The sequence below is a fragment of the Siphateles boraxobius genome, unplaced genomic scaffold (assembly GCF_051911475.1).
Source record: "Siphateles boraxobius isolate OS27281-9 unplaced genomic scaffold, OSU_SipBor_1 9, whole genome shotgun sequence".
Lineage (NCBI taxonomy): Eukaryota > Metazoa > Chordata > Actinopteri > Cypriniformes > Leuciscidae > Siphateles > Siphateles boraxobius.
Window position 1 is genome coordinate 33,667,930 of NW_027509219.1, and position 22,781 is coordinate 33,690,710.

At 37.9% G+C, this 22,781-nt stretch overlaps 1 protein-coding gene across 3 annotated transcripts in view; it reads left to right on the plus strand.

Moving 5' to 3' along the window:
- Window positions 1–22,781, plus strand: part of cux2b (cut-like homeobox 2b) — a 163,504-nt gene that overhangs the window by 52,788 nt on the left and 87,935 nt on the right. The gene's annotated exons all lie outside the window — the stretch shown is intronic.

Here is a 22,781-nt window from a genome sequence, read left to right on the forward strand (position 1 = left end):
CTGTGTTTTAGTTGAGTTTTGGTTTTTGTGTTTTATTTTAGCCAGCAGTCGTCCGCGAGGGGCTGCTGGCCGTTATGTTTATTTTCGGTAGCCAGCAGTCGTCCGCGAGGGGCTGCTGGCGGTATTTTAGTTTGTTTGTTTTATTTTAAATAAAGTTTATTTTGATTGTTCGCCGGTACCCCGCCTCCTTCTTCCCTGAACATTGTTACAAAAATGTTTATCCATTTGGATTTACCATAAACGAATGTGATGTATATGTGTCAATCGATAAGAAATGGGTATGATTCCTGTAATAAACGAATAAACTAAACTAGTACTAAAAAACTAAAAATACACAGAAACCAGGTATGTGTATATATATATATATATATATATATATATATATATACATACATATACATATACATATTTGTCATCAGTAAATAAATTTGTATTGCTTGTTCAACAGCTAGCCATATTTAACTTCGTTCATACTCTTTAACTGAATACATTAATTTGATTTCACAACGAACAGATTTATGTTGGTTCTAAGCAATTTAGATAAATTAATTTTGAAAATGTGATTATTTAAATAAAATTAAAATGCCATGATTTTTGTTTGAGTGCAGAAATCGAATCACCTTCCTTTTTAAATGATTGACAAATCTTGGTTCTATGCATTGGTTTTTGATTGTATGTTGAGATGTGGGCGTGGCACTCAAAAGTGGAGGCAGGAAAATGCCATAGATATATGCACTAGATGTCGCCTTGGCTACGGCAGTTCATTGGAACGAATGCGTCAGTAGAGCCGCCATCATGGAACAGGGGAGCACCTCCTCTTTAATGCATCAGCGTCAATGTAGGAAATGCTCTAACGGAAATAAAAACACCATAAATCTTCATGAATGCGATTTTCTAGTAGTTTTGGTTCGTTCCAACAGTCAGACATGTATTTATCATTGAGTCCAGAGAAATTTAAAAAAATGTACAAAATTTCACATTGTGAAATGTAATCCCTTGCTGTCTGGTTTTTAGATTTCGTTCGTGTGAACATCCACACGCAGCACAAAAGTCCGGCATCATCCATGAATCCAGCGTTACCTAGCTACTTCCTATGACAAGACCCCTGTTCCAAGATGGCGGCGGTTTGGACACATGCTTAGAACCCCAAGGCGACATCTAGTGTGTATTTCTATGGGAGAACGCAAGCTTGCAGGGGTGGGGTTTAAGCAGAATGATTGGAGAAGTCCTGCTTATGTATGTTGTTTTTGAAATTACAAGATCATACAATTCAAAAACTAAAACATATGCATGAAAGAATCGTTCACAATGAGATCAATGCCTTGCATTTAGAATGAAAGTTTGTTTCATGCCAACTTCAGGTTTTTGATCTCCACTTATGCTTCATAGATATCAGTAGCCTATCTGTATTGTCACTGGTATGTATATTACTACAAAGATATGAAGGTGCTGCCACTGTACTTTTTGTTCATGTTACATTATATTACAGTTGCATTTTAGCATCGGGCCTACCAAAGAAGTTCAAAACCGCTTGATAATTTGCTGTAGTTCAACAAGAAAATGGTCAATGCCATCATCCCAGCAGGTGAACAGTCACATACCAACTCCTTTACAGCTCGACATAACCGGCGGTGTTTATTATGAAGAACTGTGCCTACTGTATACATCTCTCTCTCTCTCTCTCTCTCTCTCTCTCTCTCTCTCTCTCTCCTCCCCTCATTTGTGCAGTTATTATACTCTGGGTAAGAACAAACAGTATCTCTTCTTAATAATTCACATCACTTTCATCTGATATTCAGTTACCATGGGCAATTTAGTAGTTGAATAATTTTGTGAAAAATTCATTTATTATGGCTGCGCGTTATGAGGCTGCGGCGACGGCAGCCGAGAGTGTTGGAGGGGTTTAAATTGCATCTGCTGAGGGTTTCCAGCTGAAGGTAATGCGTTCTAATGTTCCCTGCCATATGCATTGTTTTCAGGGCTCATCAGTTTTACATTGATTCCCACTGAAGTGTTTAATTGCATCATGAATATGATCTAATTCCGTCCTTTTCGCCGAAACCAGAGCGCTTGGCGAGAATGATGTACTGCCTCGACAGCGCCATATCAGGACGTATTTTATATGGAACGTAAATTATAGTGTTAAATTAGCTCAGAAAGATAACTAGCTGGCACAGGGAATGGACTCAACAGTTTAATTTAGTGTCAAAAGGCCGTGAAGGGATAAATCTCGGTTGGCTCGCTCTACGCCATTGCGTTGCCGCTTTTACTGGAATACTTTGATTCGCTTTTTATCACCTGTAGTTTTCCTGCTGTGCATTTAGTCCGTGAAGAACCAGCAGGAGCGTTTTATTGTCCTTCATGATGGAGGGAAAACTTATTGGTGTGCTAATTGTCATAATAATCTATCTACCTATATATATATATATATATATATATATATATATATATATATCTTTCTATCTTTCTGTCTATCTATCTATCTATCTATCTTTCTGTCTATCAATCTATCTATCCATCAATCCATCTATCCATCTGTCTCCTTATATTGAAATTTAAATTGCTATTCTGTATCCTGTTTATAACCACAATTCCATTTATGAATTGAATTGGAATTTTACAGGCATTCCCTGTAAACCCTGTAATGTTTACGGTTTCTCAGAAAAGGATGAATCTTTTGTGTGTCAAGTTCTCTGGTTTACCATAGTGGGTCAAGATTGTGTAGTCTTCATGTTTTCCGTTCGCTCTGAGTCTCTGTGCCTGAGCTACTTGAACACAAGCCGGTGAATGCGTCTGCCTTTGAAACGTTTCAAGCTGCTTGATTCATTTAGAAGATGAAAGCCATTGTATGCTCAGGCCTGGATGTGTGTGTGTGTGTGTGTGTGTTACTCTCCCTCTCTCTCGCTCAGGCTCGAGTGTTGTGTTGAGTGTGTGCCAGGTGGAGGTCTTCTGTGCTTTGCCAGCTGCTCCTGAAAGCATCTCTTCTCTGGCCTTGGCAGCTTCTTCATCGTCTTCTCGCTGTCGTGTGATACAGTAAAGATGCAGCGCTCGTAAGAGTTGGACGTCTGTGCTCCTTTTAGAGTCAGAGAAGGTCAAGCAACCGTATGTTTAATCACAAACTCTTGGCTTTCTCTTATTCCCTGTGCACAATTGCTAACATCTCATGTCTTAATATTAAAACTAAAGATTATAAAACTCACTACGTTATCAGAATCTGAATAAATTAACCTATGATCCTGCATGACTACCACAGTTTAACAGACAGCAACAGATAGTTAGTATAATAATAATTGTACTTAGAAGAAAAATGTTATTGCAATTTGAAAATCACAGATTTTTATGTTAGTATTAAAGTGTAATTTATGACTGTGATTTCATTACTCCAGTCTTCAGTGTCACATGATCCTTCAGAAATCATTCCAATATGCTGATTTGATACTCAGTTATTATAATGTTGGAAATATTTTTAATATTTTTTGGAACCTGTGATACTTTTTTCGGGATTCATTGATTAATAAAAAGATAAAAAGAACAGCATTTATTTAAAATAGAAATCGTTTATAACAATATAAATCTTTACATATTCAGCAAGTCAAATTGATAAAAAAGTAAAAGTATGTTCAAATAGAAAACCATTATTTTAATATTACTTTATTTTACAATATACATTTTTTTGATATAAATGCAGCCTTGATGAGCATAAGAGACTTCTTTCAAAAACATTAAAAATAGTAATGTTTTCAAACATTTGACCGGTACTGTGTGTGTGTGTGTGTATTTAATATATATATCTTAATATATATATATATATATATATATATATATATATATAAAGATAAGTTGTAAGTGTTAAAAAGCAGACGGATCTGTAGCTCAAAGAAGAAAGCCCTTCTAACTGATTAAAAAAGGGCTTTTGTTTTTTTGCTCCCGGTAATGTTGTGCTGGAAGTTTGATGTTAAATGAGCTATGGGAGGTCCGTTGAGGGCTGTGTGTGTTTGCGGTGAGTTACGGTGTTTGAAACTGAAGCGAGATGTCGTTTTACCGTGAGCGTGAGAGGTGAGGATTAGCCAGCGTCTCTGAGCTGGAACGTGCCTGTCGGAGACGCACTGAAGGCTACAAACCATGGATCTAATTCCCTCCCCTTTCCCGTCTGTCTGTCTCCCGGTTCCTCTCCTGTTCCTCTCAGCGCAGACAGGCGATGCGCTCGCACACAATGCGTGTGGATCAGGCCCATTTGCTGCCCTGTGCTGCGGTCTGAGAGGCTCTGACAGGCCTTCAGCAAGGCCTCTCCTCCTCCACAATCTCATCTGACCTGCACAAACAGCTTTCTTCTCACCCTCGCCATGTGTAGCAGTCACTCTTCATTACAGCTCACACACCTGCACGCACACTAGCTTCTGGATGAGTTTACTTCAGTTTCCTTAGAGCTGCAAACATCCACCTGTTACCTCACTTGATGGTTTTGCTCCCACTAGAACTGGGATTGCAGTTGTTAACAGGATACAGAATTGCAAATTCGAATTTTAATGCAAGGAAGTAGAATTAAAATTAATTGATATTCAGAAAAGAAATTCATGTGACTAATTCATCTTTGTAAGCTTTTAGATAGATAGATAGATAGATAGATAGATAGATAGATAGATAGATAGATAGATAGATAGAAATGAATACACAAAGAATACAGTTTATTTCGATAGTCCACTTTAGATATTCTACTAATTATAAGTAACTTTGCAACTATGTCAACTAACTCTCACTATTAGATTATTAGTTGACTGTTAAGTTAGTAGAATAAGTTGAAATGTAGTTGCGAAGTTACTTATAGTCAGAGGAACATTGAAAGTGGACTATCGAAATAGTGTTAACTAAAAAAAAAAATAAAGTAATTTAAAAAATGTAATGCATACATTAATGTTGTGTTCCAGGGTGGACACAAACACTTAATTTCCCAGAATGTATTACCTGTTCCCAGTTCAGTTAATGGTTTCACTTTATATTGATTGTACTTAACACATTCTGTTGTCTATAAGTAACATTGCACCTTCATGTCTACTAACTCTCATTAGAGTATTAGTAGACTGGTAGGGTTTGGGTTAGAATAAGTTGACATGTAGTTGCAAAGTTACTTATAGTCAGTAGAGTGTCTGTTGGAGGACCGTCACAATAAAGAGTTTGCAGATATGAAGCAGATAGTCCACTAATACTCTAATGAGAGTTAGTTGACATGTAGTTGCAAAGTTACTTATAGTTAACAGAATGTTCAAAAGGGACCATCAAAATAAAGTGTTACCCAGTTAATTCCCCTTCCTGTCAAATTCCAACGCAACTTCCTGTTTGTTCGTGGCCATATAAAATGTGGACCCTTTTCACATTTCTGGGGTTATCATAAATGGAAGACATCATAGTTGGGTAAACATCTATAGTGGTGAATGGAAAACTTCTACAAAACCATTTTTTGCGTTCCCATTTGAAACCAATTGCAAAAGAAAAAATCCACACACACACACACAGCTTTGTTTTTGTGATTTGTGAGGACATTCCATAGGCGTAATGGTTTTTATACTGGGCAAACTGTATATACTATCCCCTTACACTGCCCCTATTTCCCATCACAGGAGACATTCTGCATTTTTACATTTTTAATAAAACACTGCTTAGTATGTTTTTAAAGCCATTTGAAATATGAGGACTCAGGAAATGTCCTCATTAATCACGTTCAAGTTGTAATACCAGTGTAATACCCATGTCATTATACACATTTGTGTCCACACACACACACACACACACACACACACACACACACACACACACACACACACACACACACACACACACACACACACACACACACACACACACACACACACACACACACACACACACACACACACACACACACACACTTATTCATACTCTTATTCTTTACTCTTCTGAATGTTGGTATCATGTGGTAATACCACAGTGCTTTGTGTTGGTACTGAATGTCATGTATAGATGTTCAAAATGCATAGTAGCATCTTTTAGTGTGTGCAGGGGTTTTTGAGAGCTCAGCACTTATAAACAAGAAGGACCATAGTACAACCATGTTTAATACCTTGGAAATACCATGGTGGACAACTTTAATTTCTTTCCTGATAAGTTTCCCAGCTAACAAATCAGATCCGAGCTCGTTGTTTTGATTTCTCTTGTCATGTCATGTGAGCTTCGGTGAGTAGAGTGTGAGTTTACAGTCTGAGATCCCAAAAAAACAGCAGCGTTCTTCTCTCCGCACTGAAATTCCTGACCTCTAGAGCAGCGGGAGTTGAGATCGATGTTGCTGACCCAAATAGATATTGTCACCTCCCCGTTCCCACCTCCTCCCCTCTGTGCCATCAGGGACACTGGGCTAATGGGTCAGAATCTGACATCGGAAATAAACAGAGAATCTCCTGCCAGATCCCATCTGGAGGCCCTTATGAGGCCTTCACCAGGACACATGTGAACGCATGAAGCTGCCTCTGCGTCAGTTAAACATCATTCCTATATCTTCCATTTCTCTCATGCTGTATTTACAGTTAATCCCGATAGATTCCACACTTGCGGTTTTAAGGATTATCCAAAAGTTTCTCGTCTACACAGAAATGTAGAAAAACGCTAAAATCGTGTTACTGCACATGTGTAAAATGTAATAAAAGCTCAGTGAGATGATACAGAGAGACCAGTCATAATAAGGTTCTTACCCTGTTCTTCTGCCATGTTCATTTTCTTAGCAAAATATCTAAGCACTCACACTCACTCGCCACTAAAACACAATTACCCTCATGTTTTACTACAGGTCAGATATTGCAAGTAATATGAAGATTGTTCAAAGTAACATGCATCTTTAACAACACTGTGAATGTGAACAGCACATACAGGTACAAACATAGATATCTATGGGTACAATAATGTGTCACATGACTAAACAAGAGGCATCCATTTTTTAATACCTCAATTTTACAACATTTTTAGAGGAGGGCATCTTCAAAAAGCTTTTTTTTTTTTTGCAGGACAAAAGCGCCACCATTGATAATTTGGTCTGTTTGTAGTGTCCGGCTTCATCTGTAGAAGTTTTCATTTTCACATTTATCTACTTGTGAGAGCTGAACAAACACGCCATCTCACAAAAGGCCAAAATGTTGAGAAAAATAAGCATTTTTAAATGCGTCCGGATTAGTGTCGACGTAACCTCATTTTCTTTCCCCCTTTCCTCTCGTTTTCTCCTCTATCTCACACAGGCATTGGGCTGCAACCGTGTTCACTGAATAAAGTTGGTGTGTGTATTACTCGTGTGGAAACCGTATTATTTGGTTTATGGACTTTGAAAACGGCCCATCAAACGACATATGAATGAGAATGGCCTCGGTTGGTTCCAGACGTCATCTCATTCACCCGATGATGGAGATTCAGAGAGATGCTGTGTCCTGGAACGCCTCCTCCTCATTGTGTTTCATTACTTAGTCTCTCCAAGTAGCACTAAGTGATTTTTCGAATGCACCGCCACAGGCTCTTTATCCCAATGAAGGTTTTTTTCTTCTCCCTCTTTTAAATGGCAGTGAACTACATCTACGGTTAAAACATATTCTTTAATCTTCTGTTATTTTACATACAAATTGCATCCTGGGCAATGCATTCATCATTGCGTATAGCCCTCTCTCTAGTGCTAAATGAAAAATGTATCATAAATGAATAATGGATTGCAGCATAGCATAATTTCTTTGTGGCCTGTTTACAGTATCCGGCTGCAGTTTCTCTCAGCTGTGGAAGTGTCGTTTCGAAAAGTTTAAGAAGGGATCGGAGCGCATCGATTGATGTCCCTGGAATATGACGGTTTGAAGAACGTTCCTCAAGCATCTTTGATTACATAGGGGCTTAATAGATTTGCATGAAGGGAAAAAGTTCGCGGCCGAAGGAGACGTTCGAGACTCTCGAGACGTTTCAGATCAATTAACTTGTGGTATCTGAGGAAAGGCTCAGATAACGCAGCTAAAAGCCTCCAGATTTAGTTTGAACTTTAGTTCTTTTTTTAGCTGCTGTCCCCTCGCTATCGCTCGCTGTGGTGCTGTCACTCCTGATGTATTATAAGAGGGACAAATCCCTCATGTAGATCCTGGTGCCCTGGATCTCTGAGACTTATGGGAAGGCAGTGTTCGTCCCTCTTATTTGGTGTCTATAAGCGGCTGATGACTTGTGTTCTGCAGATTGAGTTTGTCTATGGCGGACGCAACGACCAGCGGTGTGAGCATGAGACTAGACTGAAAATACTTTGCAAATAAATGCACACACACACACACACACACACACACACACACACACACACACACACACACACACACACACACACACACACACACACACACACACACACACACACTTGTGGACCAGGGCTGGGCAGTATATTAAAGATATCTTTCTTTTTTATTGTTCATCATTTATTATCTTTATAATTTTTATTCTTAATTTGTATGATTTATTTTATCTTTCTTTTTTTATTAATAATTATTATCATTATTTTTATTATTTATCATCATTATCATTATTTTTGTAATTATCTTTATCTTTTTCATCATTTTTCATTATCATTATTTTTATTTTTATCAGTATATTCATTATTTAATTTTTTCAATCTTTTATTATTATAATCTTAAAATTATTATTTTTTTAATATTTCTTTGTAAATTATTTATTGTAATTTTATATATCATTATCTTTATCATTTTATTATTTATCAATATTTGTTTATTTGTTTATATTATTATTCATTTTTATTTGTAATTTTGTATTATTTTTATCCTGTTTTTAAACTGTATAATCTTTATTGTTTAGTTATTATTTATCATTTTCATTACTTTATAATTTTTTATTTAGTATTTTCTTTATCTATCTATATTTTTTTAGCCCTTTAAAAAAAACTTTTTTAGAAAACTGTTCTTGGAAACATTCTTAGGGAACTTAATGATCAAAATAAGAAGTTCCACCAAAATCATAAATATTCACAATGTTGCATAATGTTATATTGGTATAAAAATCATTGCGAATATTTTTATATTATTCAATATATTTTGAGTATTTGTTATACCGCCCAGCACCTGAGTTCCTGCGATTCCCGTTCATCCCAGAACCTCCATCTGTGTGTGTAAGTGCTGTAATGATAGACTCTGCTATCTGGAGGATTGACGGCAAGAGGGAGCGTTCACACTTCACGGGTCTCCTCTCCGGGATTCTTCTCCACATGTGCACTAAGGTAAACGAACGACGCCCTCCCCCAAACACAAGGGAAGTCTGCCACTGGTTTCTGCCTCCTCTCCGCTTCACCATCCAGAATATTCCTGTAAGCCCAGGAGGGAAACGCATGGCTGGCCCGAGCGGAGGCGTCGTGACGTGTGTGTGTGTGTTTCCTCTGAGACGGCCCGGTACAGATGGGAACCGCTGGACCGCAGCAGCTCATGTCATGAAGCACCTTTGAATTCACAGATGAGTGAAACACATGGTTAAATACGAGTGTCTACAGAGAGAACGACTAGAACGCAGCCTCCCTTTGTTTGAAGTATGAATACAAATCATTATTAATACCCTGGATGTTATAAACTTAGAATGAGTTAATAATTGTAGTGTAATGTCAGCAGACAGGGACACTCAGAAGTCATCAGTCTCATGCTAAAGGTCACATGCTGTGTTAAATTAGCTGGACGTTGATGATAACATGACCAGTGTCCAGTGTGGACACTTACGCTGATCTGGCAGAAGTGTATTTGAAATGGAAAGAGTGGAATTATTTTGGCTGTGTTTGAAATAGTAACATGTAGTAACTCTGCAGGATCCAATGATAAACCTTTCAAAGAGTAGCATGTTACATTGTTGCTGTGTACTTGGAAGGAAAGGAGCAGAATTAATTTGGCTGTCGTTTACTAGTACACTTGCATACTGCTCAGTGCAGTATATATTGTTTACTTCCAGCTCGTTAATGCAAATGAAAAATGATTGTGGAAAGCAGTATGCTTTATTATTTGTTACATGACCACAGGGTGTTGATTTTAATAGCACGCTACGTTTTTGTTTTTCAAAAGTGTACATGCAACAAAAAGAGCAGAATTGTTTTGGTTGGCATTTACTAGCATACTGCACAGGACAGTATTTATTGTGATATATTTTTTTTTAATTGTATGTAAGACGACAGTAAATGCCAAAATGCTTGTGTGAAGTATAGCATGCTTCATTGTAACCATCATTCAGAAGTGTACTTGAAACGAAAAGACAAGAATGATTTTGCTGTTGTTTGTAAATGCATACTGCATATATATTGTGTACTGCCAGCTGACTTTAATAGTTAACTAAAATCATAAAAAAGGCGTAAATATATGTAGACATTAAAAAAATTATAAAAATGATGAAAATTAAAATGCAAACAGAAATGTAATATATATAAATAATAATAAAAACGATAAAAATAATCTCAGTGATACTTAACACTGACTGCCAGATGTATTTAGGACAGCAGTGTGAGGAATGTTGTCAAATTTTATGCTATATTTTTGTCACATGACCTTATTGAGGTTGCATGTTTAATTCAGCAAGTTGATTACAAATGCAAAATAACCACTTTGAGAGATGATAATTGAGTTTGTAAGAAATCACATTTCTAATGTCATAATGAATTAAGAAATAAATGTACAATGCAGTTAATTTGCCACATTGGAAAAGCAAAGATGCATTGCAAGTCAAGCGCATTGCATTATGGGAAACAGTTCTGTGCAATCTGTGCATAATATACATGCTGTATACTGCTGCTAAAATAGTACAAGCAGTGTGCCATTTTCAACATGTGTAGGGTTTGTCGTCTTCAGTTTTCAGTTGTTTAAAGGTGCGACAGCATATTCAATGCAGCATATTCATCAGTAATTGGCCAATCAAAAGGGCTTGAGATTCCCGCTCGATACGTTGATGTCTGTTGGATTGACAGCATGTAGTGATGGAGTGGGATTGTCTTCTATCTCTTTTTGGGTCACTCATCTATCATGAAGCAGTTGGCCGTGTTGTGTTCGTGTGGTAATGAGTGAAGTGACATTTACCCAGAGCTCACTGACCAGACGCCTCGACGATCCGCAGCCGTCACATTCATCTCCGCTTCTCTGTCGATGGCTGATGTTATAGAGACAAATAAATATACATATATAGTGTATTTATATATATTTTTTTTCTTCTTGTTTCTTCTTCTGCAACATCAGCCATCAACAGAGATTTTTTTGGAACCTGTGAATAACATTTTTAAAAGAACAGCATTTATTCAAAATAGATTATTTTTTAACAATATAAATCGTTACCTTTTCAATCACTTTTTTATCAATTTAACACATCCTTGCTGAATAAAACTATTGATTTCTTTAAAAAAAAAAAAGAAAGACAAAAATTATTCAAAATGGGTGTTGAGAAAAATAGGTGTATATTGTTACAAAAGATTTCTGTTCTTTTTTAAAAACTTTTTATTCATCAAAGAATCCTGAAAAAAATCACGTTATCAAAAAAATATTAAGCAGCACAACTGTTTCCAACATTGAAAATAAAGCATCATATTAGAATGATTTCTGAAAGATCATGTGACACTGAAGACTGGTGTAATGATGCTGAAAATTCAGCTTTGCATCACAGAAATAAATTACATTTTAAATTATATTAATATAGAAATTATTTTTAAAAAAAGTTTAATTTAATGTTTTGTATTTTTGATCAGATAAATGGAGGCTTGATGAGCATAATAGACTTCTTTTAAATGCTTCCAAACGTTTGACCGGTACTGTATATATATCCGCACATAGTATACCTTCATTGAATACTTTCACTTAAAACCCACTAAATCCCATTCAGAAATACCGATCCGTTGGCAGAAACATCTAAAGGCCACTTCCCTTTGCCAGCAAAAGCCTCTGAGTTCACAGAACCAATCAGAAGACTCGCACAACAGTGGTTCATGTGCAACAAAAGGTTTTTGCAAAAAAATAAAAAAATATTCACACATGAACTTAGCTGGTTTTGCAGTTAAAGACAATCAAATTTGTTTAATACCAATGAATTGATTTAAGTGACATTTTTGAAAATAAGGCATTTCAACAACTGACTAATAACCTTTTCATTGGAGCCTGATTTTTTTTGCATCTGAAGTCTTCATATAGATATAACACAATATATAACACACACACATGCGCACAGCTTGCCTGATATTTGCATGTATAAATTACAGGAACCTACACAAATGGGCGTCCCATAGTACATCGAAACAAATGTACAATGTTTACTCTCAGCTTTGACTTTAAACAGTGGTTTCCGAAAGGAGTGTTTACTGGCGTACCTGCTCAGAATATGAGATGAGTCAAAACGTGTGAAGCGCTGGTGTTTGAAGGGAAGGCTTTAGACATGTGGGCAGTGTAGCATCAAATAGATTGTGTTTCCTCCCATGTAAACGGCTAATGTGTGTCGGCCGCTCTGACACAGAGGAATGTACTGAATTTGCTGCAAGGGCTTTACTGGCGTTCAGAGACGCGGCTGGAAACGCTCTGCCGTCGTCCCCCCTACACCTTGTGCTCATCACACACACACACACACACACACACACTCTTCCCACACTCCCTGAGCTCCCGCCATGGGCTGCTGTTGAATAGTGCTGCTCAGATTGGTGTGGACTCTGAGGAGGAGTTTTTATTGGCTGTGGGAAAAGAGATGACTGCTCAAGCATTGAAATGCTTTTACACACACACACACACACATACACACACACATTAGACCTAACCCAGGCTAGGACATTTGGCAGCTTTTTGTGTGAACAATCTTATAGCTCTGTTACAAGACCTAGTGAGCTCCCTTGCTGTCTACTACCTACACAGGCAGCTGCCTTTTAAGGGAGCATGTTAACTGAAATGCAACCTCAACTCCAATAGTCTGACATTAGCGTGTTTGACATTAGTTTGACAATAGGATGTTTTTCCACTCGGGTGCGCACTGTACGCTTTATAATAGCCCTTTACGACTGTCGCTTGTCAGACTGTTGCTTAACGGACATGATCCTCGCTATAAGCCATGTCACCCTGTAGGATCTCAGTTGTCATTAATGTCAGTTTGTACGGCAGTCAAGACACGTTAAAAACGGACGCACGCAAGAAAACTCGTCCGGAGATTTACATCATCAATCCGGGTCGGTGACTCAGAGCTGTGTTACATGCGGGATAGAAATGTTGACTAGCGGACGAAAAACCATCTCTAGAGTTAATTTTGATCATGGCTTGTCTTGAAAATAAATATGGAACAAAATATAGACGGTGTGTGTGGAGCAAGTGGTGGTTTTGTTATTGTCATCAGGATCTGCGCTCCTATTGGTTTTTGATTTGACGGTTGTTGAAGGAGAAGCCACACTGCAGGACTGCGCCCCAAAACTTCTGACACTGCCAGAATTTCATCTGGAGTCAAGTCTGATTGCCACGTTTATTAATATTCTTATGGGATTCTCAACATTTGTCTCAGACGGCCAAATCGCACAATGTGAAGCCGCACAATGTGAATGGGGCTTGTTCTGGCGGGAAAGTTAAGCCAATGCATACCCCATATACAAATTCATATTTATTTAGGAAATATTAAATATGTATGTATTTATAGAAAATTTTCTACATTTATCCCACAATCCCAGAATGTATTGTGATCGAAAAAGTTATTTTGATGTTTTTACATTTTTGTCATATAGTCTGTTTCAATTCAGTTTGGGATTGTCTTGTCTGAGAGCAATATATGGAGTGTGGCCTGAGGGTAAGGTATCCTAGATTAGAAGACATCATTACTATGCGGCCTATCTTTTTCACATCAGGAGTGAACCTATGATCCCTTAAAATTCTCACTAGACAGGCAGCGCATTAGGGTTTTTGAAACATAGCTTTTGTGTTGCTTGATGTTTTGGAAGCACATACACATGAATATTAAAAACGCTTCAGATTTTTGGTAGGGCCGTGGCCTTTTTAAACTACTTCTTGATGTAGAATAAGTTTGAACGTGTTCCTCAAGAGATTGTCGTGTTCTTTCGACGTTCCCGAAGTTCTGCAACCTAGCAAGTTCCCTTTTCATCCTCGTTTTAACTACCTCGCTGACGTGGGCCATATTCCCAATCTCGGCGCTCTAGATACATTTATTTTTGTCTCGGATGAGGAATATCTCTTTCTGTCGCACATGTGCGTGCAGTGGGTAGGAATTAAAGAGTTTTGCGCTCTGACAGGTGGCTCTGGCTGGTGTCGCCGGGCTCTCAGGGGCCCTCCGGAGATCAGGTAATTGCGAGGGGTTGGACCCGGTTCGGTGTCACACAGGTGGTGTGTAGCGCAGTCGCTCCGCTCACCTGAAATATTCACGTTCCTCCAGAAGCTCGGCTTTGATCTCCCCTTGCAATCGACAGGGGAGCGGCGGGAGGAAGAGAAACAGCACAAACAACAGGAAAAAAGGAGCACACCTGAGAAACAAACAGATTGACATTTCTTAAGAGAGAATAAACAATGGCAGGTTATCTGTGTTATCCGCTGCTTGCCATTTTTCACCCCCACCTCCGTCGATGTCTTCTGGAAAGTGGGCCAGTGTTTCTCTTTGTGTGTGTGTGTGTGTGTGTCATCGAGACTTGCGGAGGTAAACTCCTGCTCGACTGATTTGGTGCCGTTTGTTATGGATTGTCAAGTCGCTGGCCCCCATTTATATCGCTCTTTTTAACACACTTATATTTACTCAACAATAAATTTTATCGAGACACTTCCCCTCCTTTTTTTAAAGCCGCACAGTGAATTTTTCAATAGTCTGCGTTCTTGACTGTTGGTTAATAAACCACGGTGTGAATAAATAAACAAATACCAGAAACCATCACTTATTCTGTGAAAGCTTCAAGAGTTCATCTAGGCCACTGTTTTTTTCTCTCTTTTTTTTCATGCCAGTAAATGCACGGCCACAAAGTCAACGGTTGTGTGAGATAATGGCTGTTCTGATTGTAACCACAGAGTGGAGTGTGAAAAGAACAATGAGCCATTATGATGATGATAAATAATGTGGACTCATTTGGACGTTCATTTAGGCGTACGTTTGCACAAAGCGTTTGCTGCACTAATTGGAAGAACTTTAAATAATGAATGTTAAAGAACTAACTAGTTTGATTGATAAAGGGACAAGGAAAGTTGTTAATAGAAAGGATAAAAACCTGTTTGATTACTGAGTTGGTATAAGACATGAGACTAGTCTCGTCACAGGTCAGGCTTTTTGCTTAGCTAAATGCTTCGATATTTGTTTATGGCATAATTTTGTTATTGTTAAAGAACTGCAATTGTTTTGACTTGTCAAATACATTTTCCTATCCCAATTTAAAAGTGTCTGCATTATCGGGCAAAAGTAATTATAGTTTTCTTGAACACTTTTCCTCTCTGCCATCAGTGCCATCAGACTCTCTGCCAAGAGTCGCATATTCAGTGTTTGTGAGTTTTTATTTTATTTTATGGTGAAATCAACCTAGGAATTACATGCGCTCATCTCTACAGTTAAGCTGAAATTGGAGAACATATTTTAACATCCAGAAAAATTACACACTTCATCCTTAATGCGCAGAGACAACTGTAAGTAATCCACTGGAGTACAGGGACCACTGGAGTCTAATTCTGGGTAGATTTAAACATCTGAATTGACAGAAAACAGGAAAGATGTTATTTTTCATTTTAGTCGCATTAACTAAAACTGGACAGTGCATGCATGAAACTGATGTCAAAAATGACCAAACAGCACTAGAGGGCTAAGAGTGCAAGTTCAGATAAGTGTATCCATATGTGTGGAAATGTGTAATTTAGGTTAAGCAACTTTGTAAAGTAAAGTAAATGTGTTCTGTTTGGTGCAGAAATAACACTCCTGTAAAAAGAAAAATTTGCTCAAATGTAGCTCTTACTATGAGCAGTAGGTGGACCGTTTTTCAATCCTTTAAATGACCAGGGGTCTCGACAGTGGCTCTATAACCAGTCAATATTTTCAGCCCCCCGCTGAGGAGCAACTTTGGTTTAAAACCCTCTGATAGATGGTTGAGCTGTTTTATTCCAAAGTGACAGCACCCAGTGTGTGTGTCTCAGTGCCCGACAGATAAAGCGGTACCGAACAGAACGTGTGTTTTAGACAGGGTGTTGATGGATTTCGGGGTGCTAGGTGCTAAAACTCCTAAATGAAGTGCAGCGTGACAACTAATTCCTGACGACGCGAGTCACACCTTCCCGATCATTGTAACGCTCGCGCTCGTCTTAAGAGCTGCCGTGTTTTCTGCGGAGAGCCGGCTGATGGTTAGGGATTAATTATTCGGAATCGTTTCCCTGTCTCCGCTGGCAGGTTTAGAAAGGTGTCAAGATAAATTCACACATCATAACACATTATTTTAAATCTGTGATGTTCATTTTTGTGTGCTGTGCACTGTTCCTGATTAGAAAGGGACATGGCATTTTACAGTGTGATTGATTAGTTTAATTGACAGATTCCTAATGTACATCTTCTGATGTCACCATTAATTGCAAATGATTTGCTGAACTATGTGTGACTCTTGTGCACTGCATGATCCATAAATTTCATTGCACAGTGGTTGATTTTTGATAGCTTGAGAGACTTAATGGAGGTTTTGGTTGTGTTTCAACTTTGTCTCAGATTTTTCTACCACAATTTCTTTGGTGCAACAAATTAGAAGTTAATGAGTCATTTTTTGACATTCAGTAAGAGAATTGATCTATAAAATGAATGTGGATACACTCAGAAGAAAAGGTTCTATATGGAACCTTACACCATCAGGGGCTTCATGCATAGAACCTTTTAGGGGTTCCAATAATGGGATCATTTTATGGATATAGTTTTAATTTAATTCATTTAGTTTTAATTATTTTTTGATTTTGATTATATGTTAAACCAGCTAATAAACATACTTATAATAATACGTTTACGATTAATTAGTTTAAGAATATTTCTCCTTAAATAGAACGTCTGGCATAAAGGTTGTTTAAAGTTAGGTCAAGAACCCTATGGATCTACATAGAACCCCATGGAACCTTTTTTCTAAGAGCTCAGATCATTTGAAGAGAATTGTTTGAGTTTATACTGAGATCTCTGATTGTAGTTTTGTCAAATCTGAGCACAGTTAACATTGTTGATGACTTTCAAACCACTAGAGGAGATACATGTGAGGTTACTCTTCACTATCTCAAAGCTTTCTAGAAGAAGCAGGTGAGATATTAAAAGATCTCATTTGTGATCAAGCTCTCGTACGGGTAAACAAATGAAAGCAGGAGAGCTGGAGTGCATGGCAGCTCTGAGCACGTCCAGCAGGGCCACTTTCCTCTTTCCTCTCTCCTGTCCAAGTCAGGGCAGATAACGGCTCATCTTCCATCTCTGCCATGGACACCCGCCAGAACCGGCCCTATCCTGGATCTCTCCCAAACTACAAAAAACAGAAAGCCGAGAGAAGTGCTGTTGTTTTTGTGCGTGTCGGGGGGTTTGGGGGTGGGGTTGGTGCCAGTATTAATGCAGGGGCCAGACTAGACTCCAGCGATGGGCTGTATTGATTGTGTTGATTTGATTCATTGATCGATCTCTCCTCTCGAATGTGGCGTCTGAGAAGCGGCACTAATCTGAAACAGCTAAGGACAAATCTTCTGCCTTACACACAAATGGAGGAGATAAGAAAACGTATGAAAAGAAACTGCACTTATCTAAATCATAGACTAGCCCTTCTGCTGTCCCTCACTGTGGTGTGTGTGTGTGTGTGTGTGTGTGTGTGTGTGTGTGTGTGTGTGTGTGTGTGTGTGTGTGTGTGTGTGTGTGTGTGTGTGTGTGTGTGTGTGTGTGTGTGTGTGTGTTGGAGGCTTGGTGCATAATTGGACCTTCTCTTTCCACACTGATGTTTATATTTGTTTCTCTGTGTGTCATTTTTGTATAATATGCATGCAGGGTTGCATATGTGCATGCAGAGGCACTGTTGCTGTAGATATGATTTGCTTAGTATGCATGCAGGTTTGCTTATATGCATGCTTAGGTAATGATTCTATAGTAGATTGCATTTTATATCATACATGCAGTGTTGCATACCTGCATACTCAAGTAATGATCCTGCATATACCATTTTTTTGGTATTAGATGCATGTGGGATTGCATAAATGCATTCACAGATAACGGTCCTGTAGATAGCATTATTTGCATGATGCCCATGCAGCATATCTGCATGCATAGGTGATGGTCCTGTAGATGTAATTTTTTATATATAGTGCATGCAGTGTTGCATATCTGCCTGCATGCATGAGTAATGATCCTGATACGATTGTTTGTATAATATGCATTTTAATGCAATTGCATCTTATGCAAATTATTATTTTATATTAAGTGCATGCAGGGTTGCATGTTTGCATCCACGAGTATAGATCCTGTAGATATTTTTGTATAATGATCATGCAAAGTTGCATATCAGCATGCATAGATAATGGCCTTGTCTGTTCGAATTTTTGTTTTGTTTCTGTGAGTGCATGTTGGATGCATGGTGCATGGTTAATCGTTCTCTTCTACACTGATGTTTGTATTTATGTTTATTCTGTGTGTCGTTGCTCTTTCGGTAAAATTTGGTTGTATAACATGCATTCAGAGTTGCATATCTACATGCATAGGTAATAGTCCCCGTCTGCGTGAACCTTTTGTGTTTTTTTTTATGAGCGTGTGTGTGTGTGTGCAGCAGGGGTTTAGAGGCAGCGCAATCACCAGGCAGAACAGAGTGGATCTATAAATTGATGGAATTCAAAGCCTGCAGCATCGATTACCATTATAACAAACAGCCGAGCCCAGAACGTCTGATTATTTTTAGACAAAGATTCTGTGCTCTCAGCAGCAATTCTGCTGATGCTGTCACACTCGCAGACATCTGCCTATGATTGCAATTAGATGGGATACAAAAAGAAAAATAATACCTCCATCTGCATTTTTCCCCCTTGTTTCCCATAACCACCCACTTTTTCTCAGTTCATTTCTGCTGGTCAAAACACTCTGGCTAACTGGTTGAGAACTCTCTTGCTTTTCCCACATGTCAACTTCCTCTCTTCCCTGCTGTCATCAGCGAGAGGTGCCATAGATTCTGTGGTAATCGATGGTAAAGATTTTAACGAGCTCTACGTATAGTGAATCTGAAGGTTATATCTTTGTATTCTAACTGTCTGTGTATTTACAGTATACTTTTTCATTTGTGGCCCTTCATTGCTTGTCTGGTTATTGCAGACGACAAGCTCTCAGATGTGATTTAGTTAGCCCCTCGTTATCTTTTGTTTTCTCTTTGGTGCTTTCATATATCTCAGTCGCTCGTAGACGTTCGATTCAATGTCAAGTTCAACCGTTGGCTTCTGTCTCCTTCTTTGCATATCCAAATGGGCGGCTCTACGGAGTTGGTCCACTGCACGTGAACGTTAGCACCTCAGCCAATCAATTTTCCTCACTGGATGCTGGCCTCAGCAGGCCCCGCCCCCCTGACATTGGCAAAGCTAACTCATCAATTACAGATGGATGTTTGACTGGCACAGGCGTAATGACAGGGACTCGATATTGACCCAGCTGCCCACCACATCCTGAAAATACAGGCCTGATTGCCTTTTCCAAACCCTTAAAACGTCGAACATTTGACTGAAGATGTCTTCTTTTTACACACAAGTGTGGCTTATTTCCAATACTGTTCGATAGTGACATTTCTTTTTGGTTTCCTGGAACTAGGATCTGATTTAAAGGGCCAGTTCACCCAAAATTCTCTCATCTTTTACTCATCCTCCTGTTGTTCCAAACCTGTATGATGTTTGCTTTTACAGAACACGCAAGGTGTTTTTTAATAGTGCATTGACTTGAGAAGATGTTTAATATACCATACAAAATGCATGTACTTTTATTCTATTTGAATGGTGCTTTTTGCATTTTTATAATATTTAATGGTGCTTTTTGGCTTTTTTAGCTTTAACAATCAGCCACTCATTCTGTTACTCTTTGAGTTTCACAGAACAAAGAAAGTCATACAGGTTACCACATGGTAAATGATAACATCATTTTCATTTTTGGGTTTTAAAAACGGGGGTAACAAAGAAAGAAATGCTGGATTCTGAATAATATTGTTTTTTTTCTGAAAAATATTTTGGGTTGAAACCTTTAAGCCGTGGTGATGATAATATTTTATTATTATTTTTGTTGTTGGGTTAGGGTTAGGTTTTTTTTTTTTACCTAACCCTAATATATTTATTTTTATAAATATCTTTTAAAATATAGTATTTTTAAAAAAGTATTTTAAATTGTATTTTGTATTTGTAAATGTAATTGTACAATTTCAATGGTATTTTTTTTCAAATGTTCTCAAAATATGCAAAAATTATTATTAATATTATAAAAGAATGAAGAAAGAAATGAGAAAAGGCTCAAATCTTAATTTGATGTGACCAAGTAAAAGGTTAAAAATAGAGAAAACGAGGTGGAAAAGGAGGCATTTTTAATGCTATAATCATGCTAAAGTTGTTTATCATGGAAGTTTTCCGAGCGTAACCCAAAGCTAGTTTAGATCGCTCGTGTCAGATCGCAGTTAATGCTTCTTATGAGTACTGTAATTTTCCTTCTTGGAACGACATTGACTAACATGGATCATCACCTGCTGAGCACGCTTGCATTAACGGGCGTCTCAGACCTCAGTGCATCATGGGTAGCAGAGAAATGAGGAAGAAAAAGGACTTTTGACAAACGCCGCTGTAGCATCAGGTGGCTCTGATGGCTGTCTGAGCACAAATGAACAAACATTTAAAAAAAACAACAGAAGTGAAGCGTGCTGCAGTTTGTTCTTGAAAGGTGAGAGTGAGCAGGTTTATTTCCAGCTCCTGCTGATATCGTGTCTCTGTAGACGATGCAGGGAGCAAAGATGCTGTTTGTGATGTGTCAGATGTCAAAACTATTAATAAAAAAGCTTTTCCTTTATGTTCTCCTACTGTTATGGTTGCTAAAACTTAAGCACAAGTTTCTGTAAATGCTTGTTGGCGGTGAAGTTTGTGCTCCGGCAATTAGCAGTGTTTGTTTCAGTGTTGCTGTTGTTCACATTTAAGAGTTTGTTCAAGTCCTTAATCATAAGTATTAAACTTCATTGTATAACTCATCCCGCACTTTTTGTGCTACAGATGGTGCTCAAATCATGCAGTTTTTTGGCGTATTAATATTTTGTAATTGATCTGATTTCTGAGGAATTGGACTCTCTAAAAAGTCCCTCATAATAGCGTAGAGACACTCAAAATAAAGGCTCTTTACTGGCATTGATGGTTCCATGAAGAACATTTAACATTCATGGAACCTTTTCATTCCACAAAAGATTCTTTAAAGTGAAAAAGGATTTTACATTAATAAAATAACTTTTAAGAACCTTTATTTTTAATGTAAGAAGTGACCCTGAAACACAAACTGGCCATCCAGATCCTCTCCCTCACACTTCCAGGCTCCAGTTGTTTTCTTATATTCCGCAGAAAATGTAAAAATCGTATGTTTTAATACATGTTGAGTGTTTGCAGACTCTCTAAACATTCTGCATAACATACTGCAACATTCAAGTAACTAAAGCAAGAAATCATTAACAATGGAAACTAAGAAGAACAATAGCTGGAAAAAAGAGCTGACATTTAATTCCAAACACACAGTCCTACATATTTATTTGGGATTAGCACACCTGCCCTTGTAGATAGACGACCATTCTTTATGCACTACAAAGTCATCCAACAGCACAAAACTTGTTATTGGCGCGATACCATCAGGGTTTGATGGCTCTTCTAGATCTGTTCTAGATGTTCCGCTCAGATGTTCTCGTCCGTATACGTCAGTCAGATTAGCTGTACTCCGCTTACAGCTAATAGAGGTTCAGCGAACCAACACAGTCCACCAAACTCTTCCTGGTCCTGAACAATTATGGCTTAACTGCTCTGTGTAAATAAATTCTATAAAAAAGATAATTGGTGATCATGTTGATCAATGGTGTTTCTATTTTAGTGTCTTGCCAGTTAAGTGCAGAACTTCAGGAAATATGAGTTTTTTAAAGCTCAGATACTCGCCCTTTTGTGCTGTACTGGTGTCTGAAGTCCCTCTGGAGGTCAAATAATCTATTTTATTATGTGTCCCGGAAACACAAACTGGCCATCCAGATCCTCACCATCACACTTCCAGACTCCAGCGAAGAAAATGAAGAGTTTGAAAAGCATCGAAGCAGTGGCGCAGAAAGCCGTGCCGTAAATCTAGGGCTGCGTTACAGCTTTTGTCCTCAGGAATTCTTCCTCTCCCATTAGATCATTTTCTAAATTGCCTTAAAGTAAGAGTAGAGATTAATTAAAACGTTGTAAATTAAATTGTATGTCATGTACAAATTTGGTACAGTAATTGAAAAGTCCTCTCCCTCATTTTATTAGTTTTAGTTCGAACAGAAAGACTGTGAGAGAATGAGACATGTAGTAAGTTTTATATATTTAATATAAGTTCAAAGGTTTGGGGTTGAGAAGATTTACATTTCTTATGCTTACCAAGCATTTATTTGATTAAAAATACAGTAAAAACAGTAATATTGTGAAATATTATGACACTTTAAAATTACGGTTTTCTATGTGAATATATAGTCAAATGTAATTTATTCCTGAGATCAAAGCTGAATTTTCCGCATCATTACTCCAGTCTTCAGTGTCACATGATTCTAAAGAAATCATTCTAATATGATG